Source organism: Heloderma suspectum, chromosome 1 (genome assembly GCF_057233095.1).
Source record: "Heloderma suspectum isolate Gila_16-S chromosome 1, 16-S_ref, whole genome shotgun sequence".
Lineage (NCBI taxonomy): Eukaryota > Metazoa > Chordata > Lepidosauria > Squamata > Helodermatidae > Heloderma > Heloderma suspectum.
Genome location: NC_139458.1, coordinates 328,703,382 through 328,718,112, shown reverse-complemented (window position 1 = coordinate 328,718,112; position 14,731 = coordinate 328,703,382).

The window sequence follows — 14,731 nt, the reverse complement described above, 5'->3', positions numbered from 1 at the left end:
GACAGTGAGGGAAGGAGGGGGCATTCCGGTGGATGGGACAAGTAGGGGAGAGAAGAGGTCAAGCATCCACCAGATCCACAGGCCTCTCAGGCCCTAGACCCATTCTCAGGAGTGCAACCCAGCTAAATGGGCTCAGAGGCACGTCCAGTTAGGGATGTCAGAGAATTCCACCATGGACTGAAATGGGATCCAATTCCCTTCAGTCCGTGCCACAGAATCCTCTGCGGAACAGCACCACGAGGTCCTGCAGAGCCAGCAGTCATGCGGCTTTTTCTGTTATCGTTCACAAAGAGTCACGAATTTTTTGTAAATAAAAATGCAGTATAATTTGTAAATCAGAAGGATAGTAATATTATTATAATAAATATGTAAGATTTTTTTAAAAAATGAATTGTGGTTACCACCTTGTTTGTGGGTGTTCTTTTAAAATTGAAATCCTCCTTCTCTGTTGGGGAGTTTACTTTCAGCCAAAACACTTCCTCTTCCTTGTAGGGGCTTCCCGAAAGAAGGTTGTCTTAGATGTGCCTGAGAGAGAAACTATTTGTTTAAAGCAACGCTGTTTTAAAGAAAGATAAAACCTTTTAAAATGACCATGCCGGTCCTGAGGAGCTTAGCAGGGAGAATAATACCTCGTGCAGGGCTCCAGGACCAGCATGGTCATTTTAAAAGATGTTTTCTTCCTTTAAAACAGCGTTGCTTTAAACAAATAGTTTCTCTCTCAGGCACACCTAAGACAGCCTTCTTTTGGGAAGCCCCTACAAGGAAGAGGAAGAGTTTTGGCTGAAAGTAATTACTGCACAGCAGGGGAGGGGAAAAAATACATAAACATTTACAAAAAATAGTGATTCTTATGGAAGAGTTACGCAGACTCACCGAGACAGCTGGGTACAAAAGTTACGTTTGTCGGTACGGATTTATCTACGTAATTCTCAGAGCGGAAAAAAAAGAGGAGAATTCCGGGGGCTTGTGAACGGCGGAACAGAGCACTGGACTCAAACTGCGGAAGTCAAGAGGAATGGAAGAAGCACAGTTTGTACATCCCTACGTCTAGCAAAGACAGGCTTTTAGGAGAGAGAGGAAGCAAAATGGCAGGTCATGGGATATTCAGATGCCTCCAATCTCAGAGGCTTCTGACAGGTGACAATCCTGTAGGATTTCACCCTTAGATTGTAATCTTATACTTCCCTACCTAGTAGTAAGTCCCATTGAACTCAATATCACCAATATCTGAGTAGATGCACTGGATTGTTTTATTAATATAATCAGTACATTAATCCATTCCAATCTGCTTTCAGGTCTGGTTTCGGGACGGAATCAGCCTTGGTCACCTTGATGGATGACCTTCTTAGGGAAGGGGATGGGGGAGTGTTACTTCTCTTCAGTCTCTCATAGGGATGTCAGAGAATTCTGCCAAGGATCTCGGTGAGGCCGAATGCCAGTGCATTTGGCCCCCTGAAATCCGTGGCGGAATGAAGCCCCCCCCCCCGTGAAAGGCGCGCGAAAGGGAGCACTTACCTGCTGCCGTTCGCACTGCTTTGCAAATGGTGGCCGCGTCTGCGGCCGTCATTCGCTTCTTCATTATAGCCATGATAGGCTGTGTAAATACTTATGTAGCCTATCACGGCTAACGCAGGGATGCCATTTGCATCACTGTGGAGGCCGTGATAGGCTACATAAGTATCTACGTAGCCTATCACAGCAAAAAAAAAAAACGGCACGCAAATGGCGGTGGCTACGGTGGCCGCCATTTGCGTTCCCTTTTTTTTTGCCATGATAGGCTATGTAAATATTTACATAGCCTATTACGGCAAAAGGCAGGGGCGTAAATGGCAGCCACTACACCAATTGCACCCCTGTCTTTTGCTGTAATAGGCTACATAAATATTTACGTACCCTATCACGGCAAAAAAAAAAGGGAACGCAAATGGCGGCCGCCGTAGCCACTGCCATTTGCATTCCCTTTTTTCTTTTTGCCGTGATAGGCTACATAAATATTTACGTAGCCTATCACAGGAAAATACAGGGATGCAAATGGCGGCGGCTATGGTGGCTGCCATTTGCATCTCTGTGCAGCCTGCCCAGCAGCCGGATGTCCGGCTGCAGGCGGCCCTGGCCAGCAGCTCCACAGAGTCACCGCAGAGCGGAGCCGGCTGAGGAGAATTTCAGGGCGAGGGATGGAGTGCCTCCACCCCACCGCGAATGTCACCCTTCGAAAAGGTAAGTGACTTCCGTACATCCCTAGATTCTCTCAGTGGCTTTTGATACCACTGGCCACGGTATTCTTTTGGATCGTTGCCATGAATTGGGAGTTGGGGCCACAGTTTTACAATGGTTCCACTTTTACTTACAGGGTCGGGCCCAGAGAACATTTGGTAACTGCACCTTGTCTCCATGGCAGTTCAATTGTGGGGTTCCACAGGGCACTCTTTTGTCCCCACTGTTGTTCAACATCTATATGAAGCTGTTGGGAGCAGTCATTAGGAGATTTGGGGCAAGGTGTCATAAGAATGCTGTTGACACCCCCTTCTATCTATATGTAAGATCTGAGTCAGGGGATGCCATGTGCATTCTGAATGGGGAGGGATGGACAGACTCATCTCCATCTGGGATGTGGGTGAGCTCAGTGAGCTGCCCCCCAGCTCGCGTGGGCTGGACCCACTTGGCGAGCCTCCCTGCTCACCGTGCCTGACTGCCGAGCCATGCAAGCTGCCCCTCCTCTCCACACCAAGGACTCTAGCATTCAAGCCATTGTGCTTTATGTATACAAGGGCTTGACTGCCAGAGTCCTCATTGTGGCGCACCCCCAAGTGCTCTCACTCTGTCCTCCTCCTGAGGAGGATGGGGCCAGAGTCCTGGGACATCACCGAGGCCCCTCCAGCCTGCACCAGTTGTCAAGGGCTTTCTTGACAGCTAGTAGAGGCAGGACAGGTTCCAGTGTGGCACACCCCCCAGGGGTCTAGCCCTGTCTTCCTCCCTAGGAGGATGGGGCTAGAGTGCTTAGGCACCTGCTCCACCTTGAAAGCTGGAAGAATGAGTCCTCAGCACTGCTCCCAACTGCTCACAAAGCTCCAGGGTGCTCAGCGGCCAGATCCATCAGTGCCCCATGGCTTGGTGAGTGGGGTCTGGGAGGAGGAGGAGTCCATCAGACTCCATCCCCTCCTTGGACTCCTGCGCAATCCCTATGAACTGGTGCCTGTATGCATTAGAAGCTGGATGAGGGCCATAAATTGAAGCTGATAAGATGGAGACTCTATGGGTAGGTGGTTAGCAGGTCCAGAAATTGGGTTGTTTACCTGTTATGGATGGTGTTGCACTCCCTCTAAAGGAGCAGGTCCATAATTTCAGGAGCCCATCTTTGTCACTGGAGGTACAGGTTACCTCAGTGGCACAGAGTGCCTATTACCACCTTTGGTTGGTGCACCAATCATGCCCAATCTTAGATAGAGATAGCCTAGCAGCTATGGTTCATGCACTGGTAATCTCAGAACTAGATTACTGTAATGCACGCTCAACATTTTCATTAATGACTTGGATGAGGAGGTGCAGGGGATGCTTATCAAATCTGCAAATGACACAAAATTGGATGGGATAGCAAATACCTTGGAAGACAGAAACAAAAATTAAAGTAATCTTGATAGGCTGGAGTGCTGGGCAGAAAACAACAGAATTACATTTAATAGGGATAAATGTAGGGATGTACGAAAGTCACTTACCTTTTCGAAGGGTGACATTCGTGGTTGGGGGGGAGGCGCTCCGTCGCTCCCCCCGAAATTCTCTCTGGCCGGTTCCACTCTGTGGCAATTCCGCAGAGCCGCTGGCCGGGGCTGCCCAAAGCTGGACATCCAGCTGCTGGGCAGTCTGCACAAGGATGCAAATGGCGGCGGCCATAGCCGCCGCCATTTGCGTCCCTGTATTTTGCCATGATAGGCTACATAAATATTTACATAGCCTATCACGGCAAAAAAACCCACAAAAAACAGTGAACACAAATGGCGGCGGCTATGGTGGCTTCCATTTGCGTTCCCTTTTTTTTTGGCCATGATAGGCTACGTAAATATTTACGTAGCCTATTATGGCAAAAGAGATGGGCACAAATGGCGGCCACTACACCATTTGTGCCCCTCTCTTTTGCCGTAAAAAAAAAAAAGGAACGCAAATGGCGGCCGACCATAGCCGTTGCCATTTCCGTTCCCTTTTTTTGCTGTGATAGGCTACGTAAATACTTACGCAGCCTATCACGGCTTCCACAGGGATGCAAATGGCGTCCCTGCATTAGCCATGATAGGCTACATAAGTATTTACGTAGCCTATCACGGCCATAATGAAGAAGCGAATGGCGGCCGCTGACACAGCTCCCATTCGCAAAGCAGCGCGATTGGCAGCAGGTAGGTGTCCCGTTTCGCGTGCCTTTTGCAGGGCGGAGGGGCAGGAGGGCTTCGTTCCACCATGGATTTCAGGGGGCTGAATGCACTGGCGTTCGGCCTCACCGAGATCCGTGGCAGAATTCTCTGACATCCCTAGATAAATGCCAAGTTCTGCATCTAGGAAAAAGAAACCAAATGCACAGTTACTAGATGGGGAATACTTGGCTCAAAAATACTACAAGCAAGAAGGATCTTGAAATTGTTGTAGATCACAAGCTGAATGTGAGCCGACAATGTGATGTGGCTGCAAAAAAATGGGCTGCATTAATAGAAGCATAGCTTCCAAATCCCAGGAAGTACTAGTTCCCCTCTAATCAGCACTGGTTAGGCCTCATCTGGAGTACTGTGTCCAGTTCTGAGCATCACACTTTAAGAAGGATGCAGACAAGCTGGAGAGGGTAGGGATGTACGAAACTCACATTTTCGCGGATTCTTTCGCGGTGGAGGGGGAGGTGCTCCATCCCTCCCCATGGAATCCTCGACGGAGGGGGGAAGCGATCCGGTCCTCCCCCCCGGAATCCTCGATGGCTGGCTCCGCTCCGTGGCCAGGCCGCGGAGCAGCTGGCCAGGGCCGTCTGCAGCCAGATTTCCGGCCACAGACAGGTTGCTGCAGACACAAATGATGTCTGCCATAGCGGCTGCCATTTGCATCCCACCAGGCAGCCGTGATAGGCTACGTAAGAATTTACGTAGCTTATCACGGCTAACTCCCCCCCCCAAAAAACAGCGTACGCAAATGGCGGTGGCTACGGCAGCCACCATTTGCATTCCCTATTTTTCGCTAGGAGTGCACGAAAGCCACTTACCTGGTCTCGCAGCTTGCTTCGCGGTGGGGGGGAGGCGCTTCGCTGCTCCCCCCGAAGTTCAGGCCGGGGGGGGAGGCTTCCCACCTCACCCGGCCAAAATTCAGGCTGGGGAGGAGGTTTCCCGCCTCGCCCAGCCGAAATTCAGGCCGGGGAGGAGGCGCCTCGCCTCGCCCGGCCGCGAAATAAAAAGTTAAAAAAAAAAACGCCCCCGTGATAGGCTACGTGATGATTAACGTAGCCTATCATGGCTAGATCTGCAAAGTCAGCCATGATAGGCTACGTTAACTTTTTTTTAAAAAAAAAGCGCGTACGCAAATGGCGGCCCCCATAGGGAGCCGCCATTCGCGTTCCTTATTTGGTCGCTGTAGTCTACGTAAATCTTTACGTAGACTACGGCGAAAATAAGGGCAACGCAAATAGCGTTGCCCTTATTTTCACCGTAGTCTACGTAATCTTTACGTAGACTACAGCGACCAAATAAGGAACGTGAATGGTGGCTCCCTTTGGGGGCCGCCACTAGCCGTACGCGCTTTTTTTTTTTAAAGTCACCCGTGATAGGCTACGTGATGATTTACGTAGCCTATCACAGCTGACTTTGCAGATCTAGCCATGATAGGCTACGTTAATCGTCACGTAGCCTATCATGGGGGCGTTTTGTTTTTTTTTACTTTTATTGGAATGGCAGCGGCGGCAGCTGGTCGAAAGACCGGCTGCCGCCTCTGCCCCCGTCAAAGACCTGACGAACCGCCGCTGGGACCCGCCGCCGGGAGGGACATTCAGGAAAGGTAAGTCCCGTCCCGGGGGGGTGCGGGGGGTGGGTGTGTGTGGAGAATTTCTCCCCGAAACTACTTCGGGGGGCCGAACACGTTGGCACTCGGCCCCCTGAAGTTTTGGGGAGAAATTCTCCCCCATCCCTATTTTTCGCTGTTTTATTCTACGTAAATATTTACGACTTCCGGCCGCGGATGGGCTGGTGGTAGCCACCGCCATTTGCTTATGCTGTTGTTGTTGTTTTTCCTTCCAGAAGGAAGTTGCCCAGCAGCCAGATTTCCAGCTGCGGGCAGCCCCGGTCAGTAGCTCCATGGAATCTCCGCAGAGCGGAGCCGGCCGGAGAAGGATTTCGGGAGGAGGTGTGGAGCGCCTCCCCCCCCCCACGAATCGCCTCATCGAAAAGGTAAATGACTTTTGTACATCCCTAGTTCAGAGGAGGGTAACAAAGATGATCAGAGAACTGGAAACAAAGCTGTATGAGGAGAGACTGAAAGAACTGGGCATGTTTAGCCTTGAGAAGAGAAGACAGCAGAGAAATATGATAGCACTCTTCAAGTACTTGAAAGGTTGTCACAGAGAGGAAGGCCAGGATCTCTTCTTGATCATCCCAGAGCGCAGGACACAGAATAATGGGCTCAAGTGACAGGAAGCCAGATTCCAGCTGAACATCAGGAAAAAACTTCCTGACTGTTTGAGCAATACGGCAGTGGAACCAATGACCTATTGAGATGGTGGGCTCTCCCACACTGGAGGCATTTGAGGCTGGACAGCCATCTGTCAGGGATGCTCTGACTTGGATTCCTGCACTGAGCAGGGGGTTGGACTCGATGGCCTTGTAGGCCCCTTCCACCCCTACTATTCTATGATTCTATGTGGGGCTGCCCTTGCACCTAGTTCAGCAGCTGCAGCTACTGCAAAATTCAGCAGCTAGGGTGCTCAGTGAGACACCCAGCCATGTTCACATTACACCTGCACTAAAAGAATTGCATGGGCTGCCTATTAGCTACTGACCCATGTTCAAGGTTATTTGGTTGACACCCAAAGCCCTAAATAACTTGGGACCTGGATACCCAGTGACCACATTCCCCTATTCCCCGGCCTTCTTTCCGGCAGCACCCACCCTCTGGAACACCCTTCCCCATGTGTTTCAGAGGGCAGAAAATGTGGTATGTTTTAAACACCTCCTGAAAACATATTTGTTCACCCAAGCGTTCTCTGGCTTTTAAGTCATTGCTCATATGATGCTCCATCTTACTGTTTCTTGCACTGCTTTGTATTGTTACTGTAATTGAAATTGTTTTTGATTGTGTATTTAAATGTGATTTTTAATATTTAGATGTAAACCACTTAGACATTTGATTATATTAAACTGATTATTATTATTATTATTATTGTTATTATTATTTCTAATATGGAGAATATTAAATTAATTATTGCAAAAAGGTATTATTATCCAATAGGGGAGAGCATTAAATATATTATCCATTTGTTAGTAATGAGATGAGTTCTATCAAGAAATTAATTCATTACAAGTATTTAGGTTAGTTCATTAGTAAAGAATGCACACAGCATATTTCAAATGACATTTGGAAGTAAACATAATTAGTATAGTTAGTGCATTGATTCATTCATTAGTTCATGAAGGATGAAAAAGTTGCTTGGAAGTAGAGATGATTCATAGCTAAGCTTTAAAGTGTAGAGTTCAAATGGGTACTTTCAGAAAAAGTTCACGAGGTAGTTGTTTATAAGTAGAATTGTCTATGAAGAGGTTTTTATCACTGATGTCTTCAGTTTTCATATCATTGTCTGTAATCTCCACGGTGAAGTATCTCCAGCCATCAAAGAGGTTCTCAGTTCCTTGTTGTGATTCATTCAGTTCTGCTCTAATTTCATTTGCAATCACAGTTTAAATGTGATGTCTTCAAATGTCTCCCATGATGACTTTGATTTATGCAGCTAATTCACTCCTTGCAGAGGATCAGACATTAAAAACAATATATTTTTATCTCCACCATAACGTATAGAGCAGCCTTCCCCAATCTGGCACCTTCTAGATGTTTTGGACTTCCATCAGTTCCAGCCAACATGGCCAATGGCCAGGAATGCTGGGATTTGTAGTCCAAAGCATCTGGAGGGCACCAAGTTGGGAAGGCTGGTATAGTCTGTGTAGGTTTCATTGATACAACTTCATTCCTCAGCTTGCTCTTAGTGTGTCACTGAATACACACAGTGACATGTTCTGCATGACTGCCAGGGCATGCATCAAGGTGCTGCCTCAGCTAGCAACAGAAATAAATTCCAGCGATAGAGGAAGTCTGGCCATCTTCTTCTGGGCTGTGCTCAGTGCAATGGATTTCTCCAAACAAAAAATGCATACAGAATTCTTTATATTATAGGGGAGTTCACACAGAAATGTATATTAGTGAAGATAATGTTCAAAAATGCATTATATAAAGGAGAATTGCTTTCAACAATGCATATATAAGGCAAAAAATGTATTAGGACAAATGCACATAAAAATGCACACAAGCATTTTCTTTAAAAAATCTCAAACTGATGGGGAAATGGGATGAACCAAACTTAAGAGTAGAAAAATGAGAACGTGGGAGAAGCTAAAATTGACAGATTCATCCATCCTTACTCCTGAGTAGGCACAATTCCCCCTACACATCATATGTGTGGCAAACCACACCTAATTTGTCCATTAATTATTTCCATCCTGCTCTTCATCCAAGTCATATTCTTCCCAATGAATAGTTGTCTCTACAGGGAAGCTGAAGTTTTCCTTTCAGCAGACTTCTGGAGTGCTTATCCCATTAGTTTCAATATTAGGGACATTTTGTACAGCTTAGAAGAACACAGTAGTACTGCAACCTGACCAGAAAAGAAGACACTTTTGCTGCAACAGTACATTTCTGCTTTTGTCATCACCATTACTATTATCCTCCAGAGTACCAACTAAAAAGAGTAAATGAGCATAATCATGCTAAGTGATTAGCTACATTTAAGTGGCTATCCTTAAATATCAGCACATTCTGTTACGGTTTATTAAAATCAAATTATTAAATCTCATAGTTGGAGTTAGGGAGAATAATATACAGAGCCCATTATGATGGGTATTATGGTGCAGCCACATTTATAATGCTAACAAATCAACTACTTACAAAAGGAAGACTTCTTTATACAATTTTTATGGAACTGTATACCATAAGATGTAGTGAATGGATACTTAGCGTTTAAAAAATGGGGGGGGGCTGCACAAATTAATGATAAATGGTATGTCCAGACCCAACGACAGCACCAGCGGGGTCAAACTAGACAAGACAGCTTACTCTGCTTCTGGGCTTGCAAGCATGTGGCTGCCAATGCTAGAAACTGGGGAGTGGATCTCAACTTTTCACTCCTTTCATGGAAAGAACTTCTGTTCATGGTCCAGAAGAATAAGAAGAAACACTCTGAAAATCACAGTTGGGCAATAACTTATTATGACCATCTGAAATGTCATGAAATAGAGAGCAAGCTTTTCAGTTCTCCAGAACTCTTAACCAAGCTGGGTTGTGCACAAAGCAGGGAGTGGGAGAAACAGGAAAGCAAGACAAAAATACAGATGTTAGGCTAGTGTAGCTCTTTCTGGTTTTAATTTTTGTCAACCGCCTTTTCAGCTATTGGGTGGTATAGAAACAAACAAACAAACAAACAAATAGCTCTAAGCTCTGCATTTAGACCCATTTTCCAGATTGCAGGCTGAATGAATTGGTATTTCTGGATGCTGCAGGTATCCACTTGCATGAAGGTTTCTGGGATAGAGAAGCAGTGGCAAAGTCCCATTTCTGACAACATAAAGTCTGTCTGTTACGCAGATCTATATCTGGCCTTAAGCAAAACACATAGTTTCCCATGTAAGAAGAGAAGAGAAGTAAAGAGATACATGACCATGGTTATATTAGCTAACGCAAAGATAAATTTTGGCCTAGGTAAAAAAAGTCAGTTGAAGCCAGCCAAGTTGCATTGAATGATGTAGTGACGAAAGGGAATCAACCCCTCAAATGAAAAGTATCTGTTCAGGTGGTAGAAAAATCATCATCCTCTGCTTGTAGATTCCACCTTGAATGGCTAAATATCCTTTGCACGAGCACAGCTCTTCTTCCATGAATAGAAGCTCCTTTTGTGAATGGAGTGAAAAGTTAGGATCCAGGCTGGGCCAGTTCAAATGTGTACAATCCAGCAAGGCAAATAGTATATTCTTAGCAGAGGCTACTTGTAGATGTGAGAGCTCTCATGATGGGAGAATTCCCACAGTCAAAGGTTCTTCCGCTCATTTCAGTGGAAAAGAGCAGCTCCACATAAGTATCTCCTCCATATTAGAAGCCACTCAGACAGACTGGGACCATACAGTGGGTAGGAATCAATTGTATTTATTTAGATGCCATTGTTATTATTATTAAATATACATTGGACTAAAATAATTTAAAATGAGTTCCAAGGTTTCAGCACTCCTTCTAATGCCTTTTTAAGCATTTATTTCAGAGTAGCTATAGGTACAGTTCTTTGACTATCTCCTTGGGGAGCTTATTCATCTGCCTACTAGCTGTTAACTATTAAAAGGTTTTCTTTGTCTAACCAACATATTCCTTCCATAGCTTCCGGCTATGGTCTTTTCTACAACCAACTTCTGACACTGTGAATACTTAATTCCCTTCCTTCATTTATATTGTTACCTGGGAGGTATTTCTATATTTTCAACATGTCGCTTTAGAGAAATTTCCTCCTTTCTCTCTCTCTCTCTCTCTCTCTCTCTCTCTCTCGTGTACAAGGTTTATTCCCTTGATCTCTGCTCATGTGTTTTCTCATCTAGCATGCCTTTTATCATGTTCACTTTTTGTTTAGGTTCGGTGCCTGTCCCCCTCTCTTACTCCCCCTCAATGCAAAAATATATAGACACTGCTCATCGACATGGGGTACAATCCTATGGGGATAGGCAGCCACCTCCAAACTCAGAGGTGACTGCCTATCCAATGCAGGGAAGGACAAGCAAGGAGGGGATCATCTCCTCTGTGCTTCTCCTGCCCTGCATTCGTGGCTAGACAGCCGAAATCGGGAAGTTGGAGTGGTGGCAGCAGTGTGCCATACCAGCATTTCCACCTTCCCAGCCCTGCCCCTGGGAACGCCCTTTTTATGCTGCTCCAGGCTGCTTTTCTGAGCACGGAGCACAGGGCTATTCCATGCTGCCTACAAGGCAGTGTGTGTTGAGGGGGGGGGAGGGGCTTTGTTCCTGGTCAATTCCTGGAAACCGACATCAGTTCCTGGAAACTGATGTTGGTTCCCTGGAACTGATGTATCCTATGGCCGTCTAGCCACTGACTAGCAGCCATAGAATTGCTCCCATAATAAATATTATAAAATACCCAGGAGCACAGGTCTCCTCTTGGAAACCTTTATTCCCCTGCTTTTACCCTTCATGAAGTTTATGGATGGGTGAATCTCTGAGTTTCACTTTCTCCTACATTCAGCTTTGTTTGCTTGTTTGAGATCTGAAGTTGTTTCCAACTCAGATATGAAGGAATTTGTTTGGGGGCCAATTCTTATCAAAAACAAACCAAAATGAAATTATCACCCATCTGCACCAGCCAAATTCCATAGGTACAGCTATTCCCAGCATGGAAAGGACCATGATGTACATGGCTACCATGTAGTTATTAAAGATGAGAACCTGTCAGGAGAAAAAAGGAAGATGGCAACCCTAATTCAGCACCACAAATGTGGTTAAATAGTAATACCCATGGATTCAAACCCAGGCGTTTAAGAGCTAAGCACTCAAAGCCCTGGGGCTGGATGGATGCATCTGTCAGTTTTGGTTTCTCCACATTCAGTTTTCTTAAATCTGTTCTGAATATTAAGATTGCCATTTTCTGTAAATTCTTCTCAAAGTAGAGCTGAGACAAAATGATTACCCATCCCTAATGAATATGGGCCTTGATAATCTACAGATGAAGCAGATACCAGCTGGAATCATACTATTATCTACCATCTAACAGATTCTTTAAAAGCTCACTCCCTTGTGGGTTCTACTTACATGGCACGCTGGTCATTTTTCATTTCTCCTGCCATTAAGTGAGCTGAAAGTTACCTTGTTTCAGTAATTTATTGGAAATATGGAAGCACATAGGGCATGATCTATGGAAGCCCTATGTGCTTCCATATTTCATCATATGTCTGGAGGTTCATCATATGTCTGGAGGCTACAAATGACCAGCTCCCTATGAAGTTATTACTGCCATGGGTTGAGTTTTTAATAAAGGTGTGCAAAGCCTAACCTGTTATTTCTGTAAAAATTCCTTCCTCCCTACAAAGTGACATTGCAAATCTGGAACATGATGTCAGGATTGATTCTGAGCGCAGGGAGATAGTTAGCAGCTCAGATTCAGAAAAGGAACAGCCAGAACTGGGGGATCCATTTTCCCAAGCCAGTTCAGATATGGGTAGGCGAGCTCCTCAGGTTCCTAACTACCAGATGGCTGGGCCTGAAGCCTCCCCCCTTGCCCCCCTCTGTGAGAAGCCAGGAGGAGGAGGAGAGTGGGGGCTGTGACCTAAGAGATGCTAGACTACAGTGCAGAGCTAAGAAGGAAATGTCAGGGGCAGAGCTCAGACAGTAGACCCGGTTAGCGATGCAGAGGTGATGTAGGGAAGCATCACTTAAAGGGCGGGACATCCCTCCCTAAGTTAGTCTAGCCAGCAAGCCTCATTTCAAACTGTAGGCAATGTCGGTGTTCCCATTTGAATCCCCTGGAGGCATTCCTTTGTAGCCTGAGAGTCTTCGAGGATTTACGTCTGTAATGAACCTGTTGATAATGAATTAAAGGCCTGAGACTGAAGCCTCCCTATTTGTGTGTGAGAGTGCATAAGAAAAGAGGGGGCCCACAGGAAACATGACACATATAACCATGAAAAGGAGATATGGCCACTCTCACCGTGGTGGGTATTCCATGGCTCTTGGCAAGGATGATGAGAGAAGCCCCATCTTTCTAGCTTCCACCTGAGGATGTGGTAGGGATCATCCCTTGCACTTACGTTGAGCTTTGGAGGGTGCAACACAACTACAGGAAAGATCCCTACAGAAGGCTTGAGTTTGCCACTGTGGCACTCAGTGCCATTAATTCTGACACAGAACAACGAAGTGAATCCCAGTCTTTCCCTCTGGTTTCAAAGAGGAAGGCTGGAGGTTACCATTTGGGTGATGGGTGACATAGGTGCTCAGAGAGCCCACCACCAAACTGATCTGAAGTTCCCCTCTCCAGCTCCAAATTTGGGGTGGGAGTCTTCCCCACAATTCCATTGGACTTCCAATAGGGATGGCGGAGAATTCCGCCAGACTCCAATGAGGCCGGATTCTAAGAATCCGGGGCCCCGGAGTCTGCGGCGGAACGAAAGAATCACCTCCGCCACCTGGGGGAGTCCACACCAGCTGGATCCTACCTTCCGCCGTCCATCCGTCCGCTGCTGCCTGTCTTCAGATGCAAATGGCATCCGGCATAGCGGACGCCATTTGCATCCCTGCCTTTTGCCGTGATAGGCTATGTAAAGATTTACGTACCCTATTACAGCATAGGGATGTACGAATCCCTTACCCTGCTCCACTGAGGGGCATCCGCAGTGGGGGGGAGGCACTCCATCCCTCCTCCCGAAATCCTCGACGGGGGGGGGGAGGCGCTCTGTCCCTCCCTCCGGAATCCTGCCTGGCCGGCTCCGCTCCGCGGCCAAGCCACAGAGCCACCGGCTGGCTCCGGCCGCCCGCAGCCAGATATCCGGCCGCTGGGCAGCCCTGCAGGGACGCAAATGGCAGCTGTCGTAACCGCCGCCATTTGTGTCCCGTATGTGAGCTGTGATAGGCTACGTAAATATTTACGTAGCCTATCACGGCGGGGGGGGGGAAACCCAGCGGACACAAATGGCGGTAGCTGCCGCCATTTGCATATGCTGGGTTTTCCCCCCCCCTGCCGTGATAGGCTATGTAAATACTTATATAGCCTATCACGGCCTCTGCAGGGATGCAAATGGCGTCCCTACGTTAGCTGTGATAGGCTACGTAAGTATTTACGTAGCCTATCATGGTTTGAAGAGGAGGAAGCAAAGCAGCGCGGACAGGAGCAGGTAAGTGCTCTGTTTCGCACGACTTTCATGGGGTGGGGGCGGCGGGGACTTCATCCTGTGTGCCTTTCATGGGTTGGGGGGGTGGGGGCTTTGTTCCATGATGGGTTTCGGGGGGCTGAATGCACTGGCATTCAGCCTCACCGAGATCCGTCGTGGAATTCTCTGACATCTCTATCACAGCAAAAGGCAGGGACGCAAATGGTGTCCACTACACCGGATGCCATTTGCGTGGCAGCGGCTGGAAGTCCAGCTCCGGATGGGACTGGCCAGCAGCTCTGCAGACTCACCGCAGAGCAGAGCCAGCCAGGGAGGATTCTGGGGGGAGGGACGGATCACCTCCCCCCCCCGTGGACCCTCCCAGCGGACTGGTGAGTGTGTTGCATACATCCCTAACTTCCAAGGCCCTCCAAAACCCAGGACAACTGTGGGGACCCCACCTTTCCCCTTCTCAAGCTTCAAACCTGAAGAAGAGAGGACAAGGGAATTGTCCTACCTTATGTGGAGGCACAGTATGAGGTTTAGGGATGAGCAAACTCACTGCGGTCTGGGTTGCACACTGCTCACCAGACCTCCACTGGCCAC